The sequence below is a fragment of the Mizuhopecten yessoensis genome, unplaced genomic scaffold (genome assembly GCF_002113885.1).
Source record: "Mizuhopecten yessoensis strain PY_sf001 unplaced genomic scaffold, ASM211388v2 scaffold6595, whole genome shotgun sequence".
NCBI lineage: Eukaryota > Metazoa > Mollusca > Bivalvia > Pectinida > Pectinidae > Mizuhopecten > Mizuhopecten yessoensis.
In genome coordinates this window covers 465224-479974 of record NW_018406628.1, presented here as the reverse complement: position 1 = coordinate 479974, position 14751 = coordinate 465224, and positions in this window count along the sequence as shown.

Genomic DNA, 14751 nt, shown 5'->3' with positions numbered 1-14751 from the left:
CTGATAAGATCAGCGGTGATCGACCTGTACCTGACAACATTATGGGTACTACGTGGTGCACAGTAAACGCCTTTACGGATATGATGATTACATGTTTAATTGTTGTTATGTTTTTGTTTCAATTTCTCAGCGGTTTCAGGTGGTTTTTGTATCGACTTTTAATTCCGATTTGATTATTGTTTTGCTTAGGTCATTTTTTTTTTCCTTTTCAGGTTTCAGCAGATTACAAATTGAAAATTTTGGGTAAAGTTCAATAGACAACTCTAATACAGTTATAAGCGGAGGCTGAATCTCCTTTTCACCTTAAAGACAAGGAAAAGGAAGGGGGTGCGATTAGTTAAGACGTATGACCATCTACGATCACTATAGCTCTCTTTCTCTGGGTCTTGGGTTCCAGGCCTACGTGGGGCATTCGCCAGTTACTGGACGGTGTTTTTCCCCGGATACTTCGTTTTCCTTCACCACCATACGCCTGGCACGTCCTTAAATGACCATAGCGGTTAAAAGTACGTAACAACAAGCAAGAGAGCAAAAAAGGCCTTCCAAAACAGCTGGTCTTTATGGAAAGGTTATTGTATATTAACTCAACCGAAGGAATAGGCCTGTTGTATCCTACATGTTACTGTGAAGCGATATTGGCCCCCTGCAGATATCCAGGGGTTACGCTCACTTTCGCTCTCTATACCCCTGGAATATGTCATAGCAAAATTGAAGGCACGAAGATAGCTGTTTGATTGGTCTCAGGTAAAACAAATCTGACCAATCGCTAGGCTAATACCTGTCATTTGAAGATACGCCTGATTTCAAAGCCTGTCGATGTTTACCTTTACGTGACCGCGAGATTCTTTTGATGGACATCAAAGGATCGAACTAGTCTTCTTGTCTCATCTACAAGTAGGCGCTGTGTGAACCTTCAATTTTGCCATGACATATTCCAGGGGTGCAGAGAGCGAAAGTGAGCGTAACCCCTGGATATCGAGGATGTTTTACTTATAGGACACGGAGTTAACCAAAACTGATCTACTAATTCAACCTAGTTGCACCACTTGGGATCTTTGTTATCCTTTCACACTTCCCTTGTGTATATTTTCGTCGGGGTGTTTCTGTGCACCGTCTTAAATGACTTTGCTATAGCGAGAACGTTAAATCCATTAACAAACAAACAATGGTATATAAAACGCTGTTTTTAATATCCTTCTCATTGTAGATAGAACCAGATTGTTTTTAAAGATTATAATATTGATAATAATGAATTGATCACGTTTAAGTATCGTTTCTATCTCGGAAAGGTTATCTGCATACAAAACACACACTTGCTTACATGATATACATAAATTTATATAAAATATTTGAAATAAATTTAAACAATGCCATTACACAGAATAGATTGTTTTCATGAGGAGGAAATATTATATACCGGTAATAGCCTTATATACACGTATTTTGGCACTGAAGTGATTGAGAGGTATGTTGTTGTTCAGGTCAGATTATATACTACAGATGGCGCGTTCGATACTAGATTTACATTTGATATCCTGTCGTATACATTGAGCAAAACACTCTGAAATTACAGCTGTTACGTAAGTACGGCATTCCACTTCTATTCGTTAAAGGTTTATAACTTATGCACCTGCTTAAATGAAAAGAAATGTTAGTTATAAAATGCTCTTTTTATTAGTCAACAATGGAGTGACTTTCTCAATGAATGGTTAACTTGTGCATGACAAAAACGGGTAATACATAAAGAGGTCTTTTATGATATGTTTTATTATAAAATGGTTTAATTGTTATGATTTATATAGCTGTAGTTAACACTTGTAATAGTGCTGATATACCCTACACCAGTCAATGTTGCACTTTAATGTACAGTATCACTTTACCAACAAATATTGAGGAGCAGTAAACAATCAGCGTTTCTTATACATCAAACTTAATACTACATTTTATCGTCACATGTAAGAATGTCCCTTTAAACGTCTTCTCAAACAAATAAAGCGGCACCCCGTTTCACCTGCAAATTCATTCACGATTGTAGCTAAGGATATATAGGTACTGATATTTGGATACCCGTGTTTGCTTTAAAGTCATCTCACCTGAAAACGATTAACAAACGTTAAGAACTATGCCTACCTGGTATGTTTGTATTACCAAGGTATGCATCCTTGTTTCATCAATTAAGTTAATCCAATTAATTCGTCAAAATCATAACCAACAAAAGAATTTGTATAGGGTAAATGTAGCTTCCCTATATATAGATATTACTATCTAATTTCCACCTTCGACAGATCATAACTACTGCGTGTAGATTCCAGTGAAGATAGTAATGTACTGTTAGGTCGTTGTTGTTGTGATCTCTGTCTTAGTAAGCTTTAAACCTTGACATTTATATACAAAACAATACAGATCAACTGACAACATGATGTATACTAACATGGCGAGTTTAAATTTCACGACTGTAATGTTCAATTTCTTCATTACAAACATATCTGTCTTCTTAAGAGGTTTACGTCGTACAATTAAGGTCCTATTCAAGCTAACAAATATTAAAACAACTTTTGCATACTAAACTATGGGTTGTTTATGTTTTAAGTACTTTTAACTGACATGGTCATTTAAAGACGTGCCAGAGTTTTGCCATAATAAACAACAATTCTAATACATTGTATACCCACCGTTGAAAGCTGGACTTAACAGAATGATGTTGAAGACCACCAGTACATAGCCATTGTGTAACATAACTGATCTGTAAAGGTAGATGCACATAATGTATCAAAGAGACTCGCAAAGAACAGAACGACAATCTCGCCATCTCTGACAATGCACTAATACATCGTTGTCACCTTAAGCAAAAATTCCCTCGACTTAAACAAAAATTCCTCCAACACAAAGGTTTTCAGAAACACTGTACGTTGAGTCACCGACATTGTAATATATATAATCACTAAACCAGTATTTTGTTATCTGTTCTGACCATACACATGTTAATATTAGTAATGACTTCGATATTGACCAGGAAAAGACACATTCATATATATGTAAGTACATGATAATATGTGGCAGATTTTACTTGTACATAGGATTATAATCGCCTTCTAGATTCTCGCTATAGGAAAACATCCTTTAGTTTAGTAGCAGAGCGTCCAAATAGGAAGTCGGGGATCGAGGAAGCACACCCTTTCCTGTTACATATATATTTAAAATGTGACATGACAGGTAAAAAGTCTTTTAACATGAGATTTTAAAATTTGATATATTTCAGTACCATCATTGGTGAAATCCCACATAACCATGAAGTTTTGTACAATACTAATTGCTGAAAATGGGTATATGCAGCAATTGATATTCGATATATTTAACACTTTAAATCGTTTTATGCCCTAGTTAAACTGTACAGCCCAACGTCAGCGTATAGGAGATTGAGTAATTACAGCAATACACGTGCGAGGTACATGATGCACATATAATATTTATTTGCATGTTTTATGAGTTATATTTATTTATTGAAAAATAACCATACCAATTCTGGTAGTGTAAGAAATTAATTATAACTGTCATATGCATGTAGCTATATAATTCATGCTTTCATTTTATCGTACAATTATCGATAATAACAATACCGCACAAAATCGCGATCGTTACATTGGCACAAACAGTAACAGTACATACGGTATTCTTGATTGAAGTAAGTGACCTATATTGACATTAAACAGCACATGTACAAAATGTAAATCTGTCGAACAATGACATGTTGAGATATGGCATGACAGTCACATCTGTTTAAAAACATAGCTGATATGGATAAAATCTAATATTTTCATAAACTCACAGAAATAAAAAAAAATAAAAAAAGAGAAAGAATGTTCAGGATAAAATGAAATCAAGAAGACATTATATGAATGGAGGGAAAATGTAAGCCACCTGTGAGAGAATTGGAATAAGCAAAGAGATGCTAACATGTATAGCAGTCTTATAAGGTGGGTTTGTTTGAATTCTTTGTTTTCTATAACTAACAGTGTTAGAAAGAGCTTTAACGTGTGTCCTAATGGTTGTAAAACATGTCAGGTAAAAAGTCTTATATCGTGAGATATAAAATGAATTACAAGGAACAACGTTTGTACTTTAGTATACATCTGTTGAAAGACTAAATCAACTGAGCCGTTTGAAAGGGGTGTGTCAAGACCTACAGACATTTAAAACAAAAATGTACTTTCACACAGCTAAATCTATTTGATCATTTTAAACAATGAGCAAGTGTTTGTCATTAACAAATGCCTGGACGCTCAATGTCATCGTCAGCATTCAAAAAACAGTGAGGTAGGGTATGATCAATTTATATTTTGACACAAAAGTGAAAAATCACGAAACAAACATTGAATTAGCATCTCACATAGATTACATACACACGAGCTTCAAAACGGAACAAGGTTACATACTGTCACTTCAGTTTGTAACACACCGTCGTTGAAATTTAAATTGTTTTTTAAAAAGTGCTTTTTATCTTGTACTTGCATTTTTTTCTATACGAAGAGTGGACAAGATTTAGTAACTTGTCTTTATTCGATTATTGCCGCCAATGTATAAGGGATGAGACATTTCTGTGATACAGCAATTTGCTGTCATAGAATTGTCGGCAGTTAAACCAATCAAATATTGGTCAGTTAAGTCACAGATTTATATATTTAAAAACTGATTAATGTTAATATATAAAAAGAAATATGATACAACGGAGCAACCTCGCCCGGTGAACTCCGCTTGTGGCAGACAAAGACTTCTGTTTATTTCAATAATTACAGAATATAAAATGTTTCAGCAAATATCTAAAATAATATATATATACTTTTCTTTCAGAACAACAATTGTTCAATTATACTTTGTCAAATTTAAAATGTGTTAATGATATAATAAAAATATGGGCTTTGGTATAGGGCACTAATTCCTTTTAAACCTTTATAGTTAGTTTGTCAGCGGGAATTGATATTTATTGATAACATCCAGAATCATTAAATGTCGTGAAATGAGTTGAGCGAGTGTTTAAAAGTCATCATAACTCGCCCGAGTACACATTAACACAACCTTCGCTGTTGGTCACACTGGATGTGTTGTGCTTTACATATAACAGTAATAATGACATGGGATGCATAAGGTAGGTACATCTAGAGATATCTAATTAGAAATTTGAACCAAAATCTATTTCATTTATAGTGTTTAGACATTTTATGCAATACATTTTGTATTTAGTTTCTTTCTTTCATATATTTATATATTTTTTTAATTTTATTTATTTATTTATTTTATTTATTTATTTATTTATTTTATTTATTTATTTATTTATTTTATTTAGTGTATTTTTTATTAAGATATATGCATTATTATCAGTTTTTTTTATTCAATTCCAGCGTTAATATGAATGCTATAATACTGATATTTCATTGCTGAATAATTGTGGTGGTATGTGTAGATAATTTAACACTGATATGCCTATTCATGTAAATGATTTAAGACACCTTAGAACTCACGCGCATAGTTAACAATAGAAGTGGACCGGAGATGTGTGACAAGTTTTATAATCAGTACATACTGAAACATACTCATAAGAAGTTAATTACTTATTGCACACTTAATAGATTTCTGCTACAACGAGGGGGATCGGATAACAATATGTTCGAGAATAAACTAGAAAATGATAGTTAGAACAAAACTTTGTTCCGCTCCAAATCATATATCAGGTGCTTGTAGTGTTTTGTGAAATGTTTTTCAGTACCAATTGTATGGAATGGCAGTTATAATGAATAACATAATACGAACATGTACCATGATTGTAGCCATACCTCGCTATAAAATAACAGTCACCTTTATATATACAGTCTCTGTAATCAACAAGTATATATGATTCTTGTCTCGTTCGGAATTTACGAATCTACTTTGAGGCATTTTAAGACTGCTATTTCGTTTGAAGCCATTGTATCATTAGGCACTGCTCACAATATAAAAAAAACTGCACACTGGCATTATTCTTCAATATTAGAGCACCAAGTTCACTTTTTACAACATTACTACATTTCCTTTCCTCGACCTGTACAACAGAGAACAAAAGTTGTCATGCAAGACACCAGATAGAACATCGTCTCGGTGATGGAAGTAGGTTGTCACACACTGTCCGCCTCTCGGTCACAAGGGTTGGAGTCAGAATGCTTTGTAAAAGTCCCAAAAGTTTGTACTGTGAATGAAATATTGGGACAAATGTTTCGGAAAAACTGCAAAATGCTAGTCGACTTCAAGAACGGGATAAAATCCCACCTGCTTAAGTAAACATTTTAGCTTTTTTTTTTTATATAAGACGCTTTTTTGATCCTGTCATTACAATGTACATATATATATATATATATATTCGTAGCTGGTACTATTTAAAGCATAATGATCAAGATTGATTATATAAATTATGTTGGGCACTAAATGTTACATGTTCCTGACAAAAAGGCTCACAGAGGTATTAGTTATAGTTAATGTATTTATGTTGTCTTCGTGATATAGCATCTGCTATTAAAATGGGGAACTGATAAGCCATGATACAGAAACAAGTAAACATCACTTTCTTTGATAAAAAATAATACGGTCCTTTGTTTGGCCAGGGTCAAATGAGGTCGGGTTACTACGGAGATAGCGCCTGAAACAAAAGGCGGATAGAATAAAAATAAAGACAGAAAAGATAGGAAACGAAAACGACCTAAGGTGTTGCAATGGGGGCAGCAGATTCATTTTTGGGGGGCACATAAGTCGCCCCTTACGATCATTTAGTGGGATGCAGCAGGGCTAATCTACAGGGGTTCATATTGTCCTATTACATAGAGCAATTGCCGTTTGAACAAACGTTATCTTGCGTAAGAGTTTATGGGAGAGACATCTCTTTCTTCCTCTAATGTATACTTCGAGATATGTTTGCGTCATTGAAAACTCCTTGATTGACTAATTCCCGCTCACGAAACGCAGAATGATTCTTGATTTATCATAAAGAGTTGTGAACAACTTTTAACTAGAAAAAAAGTTTTCAATCAAAATGATTCATTTAGCAAAAAATAACATGTACCATAGTATCACATTTCAACTTAGTTAACATTAATGGTGGGGCTATCGTTACAATCGGTCTTGTACAACAGTTGATTGATTGACAGCAAAGCAATTACCATATTTCAATCCAATGAAGCTTGTCCTAGATTTAAAAACATGTGTACTTACGGATTTGTTTTACTAAAACATTAACTTCGATAAAAGTTTAATTAACGAAATCGTATAATAGATCATAAATCTTTCGTGTTTGAAATATTTGTCATTCACTTCGGAATTATCTTATAGTATTTTTATTCTAATAACGAAGTTTCAAACACAAACATTATCACTATTTCAAACATTTGTTTTAGTTTTTAATTTTGGAAGCTTAGAGCTAAGGCACATTTTTGTAAAGGTTGTTTTAGATGTTTAATTAAGATGTCATTAAGGTGTACTTTTAACAAAAACGTTAATGAATTTCTGGTCTTGATATCATAGAATAGTACGTCTTGTGGAACTACGGTAATTGCTAGGGCAGTATTTCGACGAAGTTCTAGATGGAAAGGAGATGTGTTCATTTAAATACTTTTGATGTAGACTTTGAATAAAAATGCAGAACACATTACATAGTACACGAAATATAGTATAGATACACACGTCTGTAAATATAGAGATAGGATCGAGACAGTGGTGCTCTCTACAGTATATAAAAAAGATGAATGTTTTATATTTGTTTCCTTCTATTTGAAAACATTATTCAATCATAGCCTTTGACCCGAGAAAAGATATATAAACACCCAGTCCTTCAACAAAAATCACGCGCTCCAAGTCAATATCGGTTTTTATCGGTGGACACGTGATGCACTCCTGGCGAATCACCTGTTGGGAATAATATGAAAAAATGTTAAATAATTTTGTCAGATTACAGTTTTGAAATTATTAAGTTTATACAAGTATGAATCTCAGTTAGTGTGAAATTTCATTAAAAAAATAATGTATCAGTTTTTTATAAGCTGTAAACATTACATGTACAAACTTTAATTTACTACAGTAAATGTAATGGTCCTTGCAAACATGGAACTTCGACAGATATCAGAGATATACAGTATTAACCGTTAGACATTTGTTGATGTAAATCGGCTAGTTTTGGGGCTAATTTATATTTTTGCGATCGTAATTTACTTATCTACTTAGATAAGCAAAAGTTGACAACTTATAAACAAAACAGTGTATACACTGTTTAAATATGAATGAAAAATATTGAATTAGTGATTTTCGCTTGTTAAAATATGCGCAGTTTAATTCAAATTACCACCATGTGGGAATTTCACGTTTGCGATGCTGAATCAATGTATTTTGATAGTGTGTGAATATCTTCGGTGAAGCATAAACTTTCGAGCTAACTTAATAAACGTAAAAGTAGCCAAAAAATATACAAACAAGCATTTCTACCGTACCGGTATATCAAGGGATAATATAACGTGCGATCTGTCCACATTGCTCGGGGACTATCAGAACAGTAAATAACAGAGATTTGCGGTATGTCCAAACTTTGCAATGCTAATTAATATAAGCATTTAACGTTTGATGCCTGTATTATATAGTTGAATGCTAATATTACTTTTTCAAACGCCTACGCTTATGGATCATAAATATTTGTTTCTATTTTAGGGTCATAATTAGTTCACCTTTATTATGGAGTCAGCTCTGTTCGTGGTTATATTTTGATCTGCTTCCTGGTGGTTTTCTTTTTACATCTCTGCGGTATCTGTTGTTTTATTCTGGTGTTTACCTGAGTTCCTATTGTTTTATTCTGGTGTTTACCCTGGTTCCTATTGTTTTATTCTTGTGTCTCCCTCGGTTCCTGTTGATATATTCTGGTGTCTCCCTCGGTTCCTATTGTTTCATCCTGGTGTCTCCTTGGCTCCGATTGTTATATGCTGGTGTCTTCCTCGGTTCCTGTTGTTTTATTTTGGTGTCTCCCTCGGTTCCTGTTGTTATATTCTGGTGTCTCCCTCAGTTCCTATTGTTTCATCCTGGTGTCTCCTTGACTCTGGTACTTATATGCTGGTGTCTCCCACGGTTTCTGTTGTTTTATTCTTGTTTCTCCCTCGGTTGCTGTTGTTATATTCTGGTGTCTCCCTCGGTTCCTGTTGTTATATTCTGGTTTCTCCCTCGGTTCCTATTGTTTCGTCCTGGTGTGTCCTTGGCTCCGATTGTTATATGCTGGTGCCTCCCTTGGTTCCTGTTGTTTCATCCTGGTGTGTCCTTGGCTCCGATTGTTATATGCTGGTGTCTTCCTCGGTTTCTGTTGTTTTATTCTGGTGTCTCCCTCGGTTGCTGTTGTTATATTCTGGTGTCTCCATCGGTTCCTGTTGTTATATTCTGGTTTCTCCCTCGGTTCCTGTTGTTTCATCCTGGTGTGTCCTTGGCTCCGATTGTTATATGCTGGTGTCTCCCACGGTTTCTGTTGTTTTATTCTGGTGTCTCCCTCGGTTGCTGTTGTTATATTCTGGTATCTCCCTCGGTTCCTGTTGTTATATTCTGGTTTCTCCCTCGGTTCCTGTTGTTATATTCTGGTTTCTCCCTTGGTTCCTGTTGTTTCATCCTGGTGTGTCCTTGGCTCCGATTGTTATATGCTGGTGCCTCCCTTGGTTCCTGTTGTTATATTCCGGTGTCTCCCTTGGTTCCTGTTGTTATATGCTGGTTCTCCATCGGTTTCGGGTTTTTTATTCTGGTGTTTTCCTTGAGTACCAAAATTTGTTTTTGCCGATTTGGTTTACGTGTTCTAGTTTAAAAATATTGAAATTGATGCTTAAGAGCAGACATTATTATTTTCTCTATACGTTAAAAGGATGCATTTTGTTATTCAACTGCTATATTTTTTTTTATATAAACCGATATATAAAGTTTTGATACGGATACACCTATGCTTACACAGAACATCTACTTTCGAACAGCATTAACAAATAAAAACTGTAGATTGACAAGGGCAAATTGCAATTTAAAGTTTGCTTGTTTGTTTTCAGGTTCAAAACTATTCCTTATATAATACCGGTGCATGAATATCATCAGAAATCCTCTGATAGCATTTCAGATACAAAACATATGTACTATTGTGAGGATTTCGTGGTGTGATTTTCCCGTGTTATCTTCTCTTAAACATTTCACAAATCCTTCATTCATTCAATTTTGGTTCCTTTATACACCTTGTGCAAACTACATTTTGTATTATTTGGAATATTTACAAATGATTGATATTTTAACAAACACCTCCAACAACGTTCGATGTATCCACGTATGTTTTATTACTCCATGTATTGTGTCAACATCATGCGGGGTGTTCTATTGTCATCCTACTATATTGTTAACTGTTATTTTGAAGACTTTGATCATGATAACAGGAACACAGCTACCACCTGTAACTTTCGGGCATCACGACATTGAAATCACAAATCCCCGTGTGCCACTCCAGTGTTGTCTGCGATCACAATGGATACGCTTGGTGTAGTCCTCGTTCTTTGTTTTGTTGGACCAAACATTGCTCAACAATACTGGTACGGTGCGGAATATTGGAACGCACGGCATTCTAAGCATGGAATTAATTATGACAGTACGTATTAATGTATTATCATTTTCTTGTTAAATTGGTTACTTATTTATAGAGTTATTTTTACTTAGCTATAGAGTTAGTTACTTAGTTACTTAGTCATAGAGTTTTTTTACTTAGATATATAGTTAGTTACTTACATGTAGTTACTTATTTATAGTTATTTTTCCTTAGCTATAGAGTTAGTTACTTAGTTACTTAGTCATAGAGGTTTTTTTTACTTAGTTATAGAGTTAGTTACTTACATGTAGTTACTTATTTATAGAGTTATTTTTACTTAGCTATAGAGCTAGTTACTTAGTTACTTAGTCATAGAGTTTTTTTACTTAGTTATAGAGTTAGTTACTTACATGTAGTTACTTAGTTATATAGTTATTTTTACTTAGCTATAGAGTCAGTTACTTAGTTACTTAGTCATAGAGGTTTTTTACTTAGATATATAGTTAGTTCTTACATGTAGTTACTTAGTTATAGAGTTATTTTTACTTAGCTATAGAGTTAGTTACTTAGTTACTTAGTCATAGAGTTTTTTTTACTTAGATATATAGTTAGTTACTTACATGTAGTTACTTAGTTATAGTTATTTTTACTTAGCTATAGAGTTAGTTACTTAGTTACTTAGTCATAGAGTTATTTTTTTTTATAAATATTGTTTGAAATATTACTTAGCTAGTATAGTTAATTATAGCGCGATCCAGTACTGTAAGCTATAGAAGTGAGTAACTGACCAGATATTGTTTGTTATATATTATCACACCCAGTATCACCCCGAAACTGCAATATCAGCCCAAGGGCCGAATGCCCGCGGGCTGATATTGGTCGAGGGTTGATACTGGGTGTGATATGGAAAAAGGCGTGTTTTAATCTGTTTATTACATACTTACTAATAAAAACTACTATCTTATGATGTATTTTCATTTTTGAAATATTGAAAAACGATTGTTTTTCCAAATGGGGTGTGATATGGGTTTTGTGGGCTGATATGGGTTTTGGGGTGTGATACGGCGGGGGCTGATACGGGTTTTGGGGTGTGATACGGCGAGGGCTGATATGGGTTAGAGCAATTGTGTCGTATCGCATATACAAAAAAAACGTATTTATTAGCAAGTATGTAATAAAAGGTATTACTGACCAACTTTGTTGTTTTAAGTGTATCAATGACCAAACATTGCTTTTTATTTTACAAAAGTGTATTACAATGTACTGACCCAATCTTGTTGGTTATAGTGTATACCAGGTATCTGACAAAAGTGTATTACAATGTACTGACCCAATCTTGTTGGTTATAGTGTATACCAGGTATCTGATAAATAGTTGTATGCCGACCAACATTGTTTGTTAAAATGATGTATTAATGACCCAATATTGTTGGTTACAAAGTGTATCAATGACAAAATAAGGATAGCTTTAATTATTGTCTTACTGACTCTGTAGTGCTGGTAATACATGTAGTATATATCGGACCAGGTATTATTGATTTGTTTAAATGGTATAACTGACCCAATCTTGTTGGTTATAGTGTACACCAGATATCTGACCAAATGTTGTTTTTTTTTATAAAGAACGTATTACTGACCCAATATTGCTGTTGATTGATGTAGTAAATATCTGACCATATATTGTGGTTTTTTTTTATAAAGAGCGCATTATCTAGTACATGTCTGGTTGTTAAAAAGTGTATATCTGACTCAATTCCAAATTGCTAATGTGAAACAATCATTAGAGGCATTTCGGGATATTTTAATGTCTACAATTTGTATTTTAATGTCATGATGACCAGCCGTGGCGTAAATATAGATCTAATAGATGATACATGTCCGTATGTAGCAAGGATATGACAAATCCGATTGCATTCGCCAAACTTATTTGTGGTTTATTCTTCCATCAAATACATGAAGTTTACTTCTACATAAGTTGATAGCAATTGCTGAAACTTATGAAATAGAAGTTATGTAGAAAGGATACTTACACGTATCGAACCCTATTATCGATTTCTATTGCATTGCTGTATCCCACAAGAATAATTTATCATACAGTGTCAGTTCAAATAAGTTGGTAGATGGATCTGACATAAAATTGAAGGTTACTGATCACACAAAAGATATAATAACAGAGTGAACCTATTGATTGCACAGACAGTAATGTCATTGGCTTAGCGTAACCTCGACATAGCCGTTGCGATAACATTTCTTTTAAATATACACATGAATCTGTTTCTGTTAAGCAAGGACGTGGACACATTTGCATAGATGTTTAAATCATCCAATTCCCTTTAGATGTTTATCTCACTTCCTAAATCGGGTTTAATGCATGCGGAAAAAAGAGTTAGCACAATTTTGTTACCAAACATTGCTAAAGTAAAGATACCATACGGGTTATTGGTCTTATTAGGTAGACTGTATTTTATTCAGAGAGGGTCTTTTTAGAGAATTATTATTTCCCCTTATTTTACAAAAAAGACACATAAAAACGATAAAGTCACTGACACGTGGCACCTTGGTCTTCTGTCCGCCTGGTTTAACCAGATCGTAAGATATTATCAATTAAAACTTGTGTTTCATATTTGTTTCATCAAATATGTAATCTGGCCTCAGATTTTTTTATTTATATTGAAATAAAAGTTTGATTTTATTTTCAGCGACCGATAGGTTCTGGGGTATATGGAGCAATACTCCGTCGGTCCAGGATCACTACTTCCTGAACACGGGGAGTTATAACAAGCTTGTAAAGCGATGTACCGGATGTGCGTGTGATTCAATCCGTAAAACAGTCAGCGGCTGTAGAGGGAACATGTAACTGTTTATTTATGTTGGATATTTGATATTTGTTGGAGAACATAAGTACCACCTAAATTAAATATCTTTTTGTTTGTCACTAATCTCTCGAAAAGCTAAGTGTCTCGAAACGATGAAATAACTCGATGTGTATATGCTCCTTAGCTGTTCCCGTGCGATTTGAAGCTTTAGCAATTATAGGAATGACTTTGAAATCGTTCAATATATGATTTACCTGAGTATTTAAAATGACATTTCTTCAAAAAAGTAACTCTGTTGTTTTTCAGTCATTTACAACAACAGACGTTTACTCGGCTAACAGCTGACTCCTTTGCCGAACCATCTACAATCAAAAGCATGTGAGTGCAAAACGTTTAAACCCCTCTCCCCCACCATGATCTGGGGTTGTTTATAACATTTCGTAATAAATTAACTTTAAAGTGGTAAACTAGGCATCCATTAACAACAATCACGTGTAACTGAGAATTTTCAACCGAATTAGTTACTACATGTATTTCATTAAGGTAATATAGCGTATCTGTTATCCAGAAAGATCGTTCGGGAAAATATCTCACCCTGCAACATTTTCAGACATACAAAGCATGTAGTATAGTGAAAACATGCCGCCTTTGAGAAAAGCAACCTTATGTTATAGTTGATTTTAAAAATTGAACTGAACACTAATTTTAAATTTAATTAAGAAAGTTATACTGAACCGAACATTTTGTTCTTGGTGACGAATTATCTTTACAGAATCATCATTGATGTCCCAGAATTCGTCGAGTTCAAAACAGGTTCATTGAGTTCACTTACAGCTTTGGAAGAATTGTGAGTACAGAATAGATTCATTGCATGTCTTTCATATTGTATTGATTAGTCAATTCAGGATCCCCGTACCACTGCCAATGATGTTACAATGCATTATAAACTGTTATTACTGCAAGCCTCTAGCTTTGATCAATAAATCAAAATGACCGACAACAGTGTTCTGTGTGTAAAGATTCAGCGAGGGTAGGACCGGAATTCGAACAGTGTCGCTCAGGTTGTTATACTCTCCAAATCTAATAAACTATGCTACTTAGTCACCAGTAGTACGATGGATCTATCGAGTTAAAACATCAGGTATCTTGACTCAGTGTAGCGAATCATCGTAGGTTTTGTATCATTATGTTGATCGACACAGATATTACATATTACATTACATTCTTTTTCGGTTTACTGTATTTATTACAAAACTTATATATACAATATGTTGTCTCTTTTTTAGAATCGTTACCGTGACAGGTTTAACCATATTCCCTGACATATCGGCCACTGCATTGA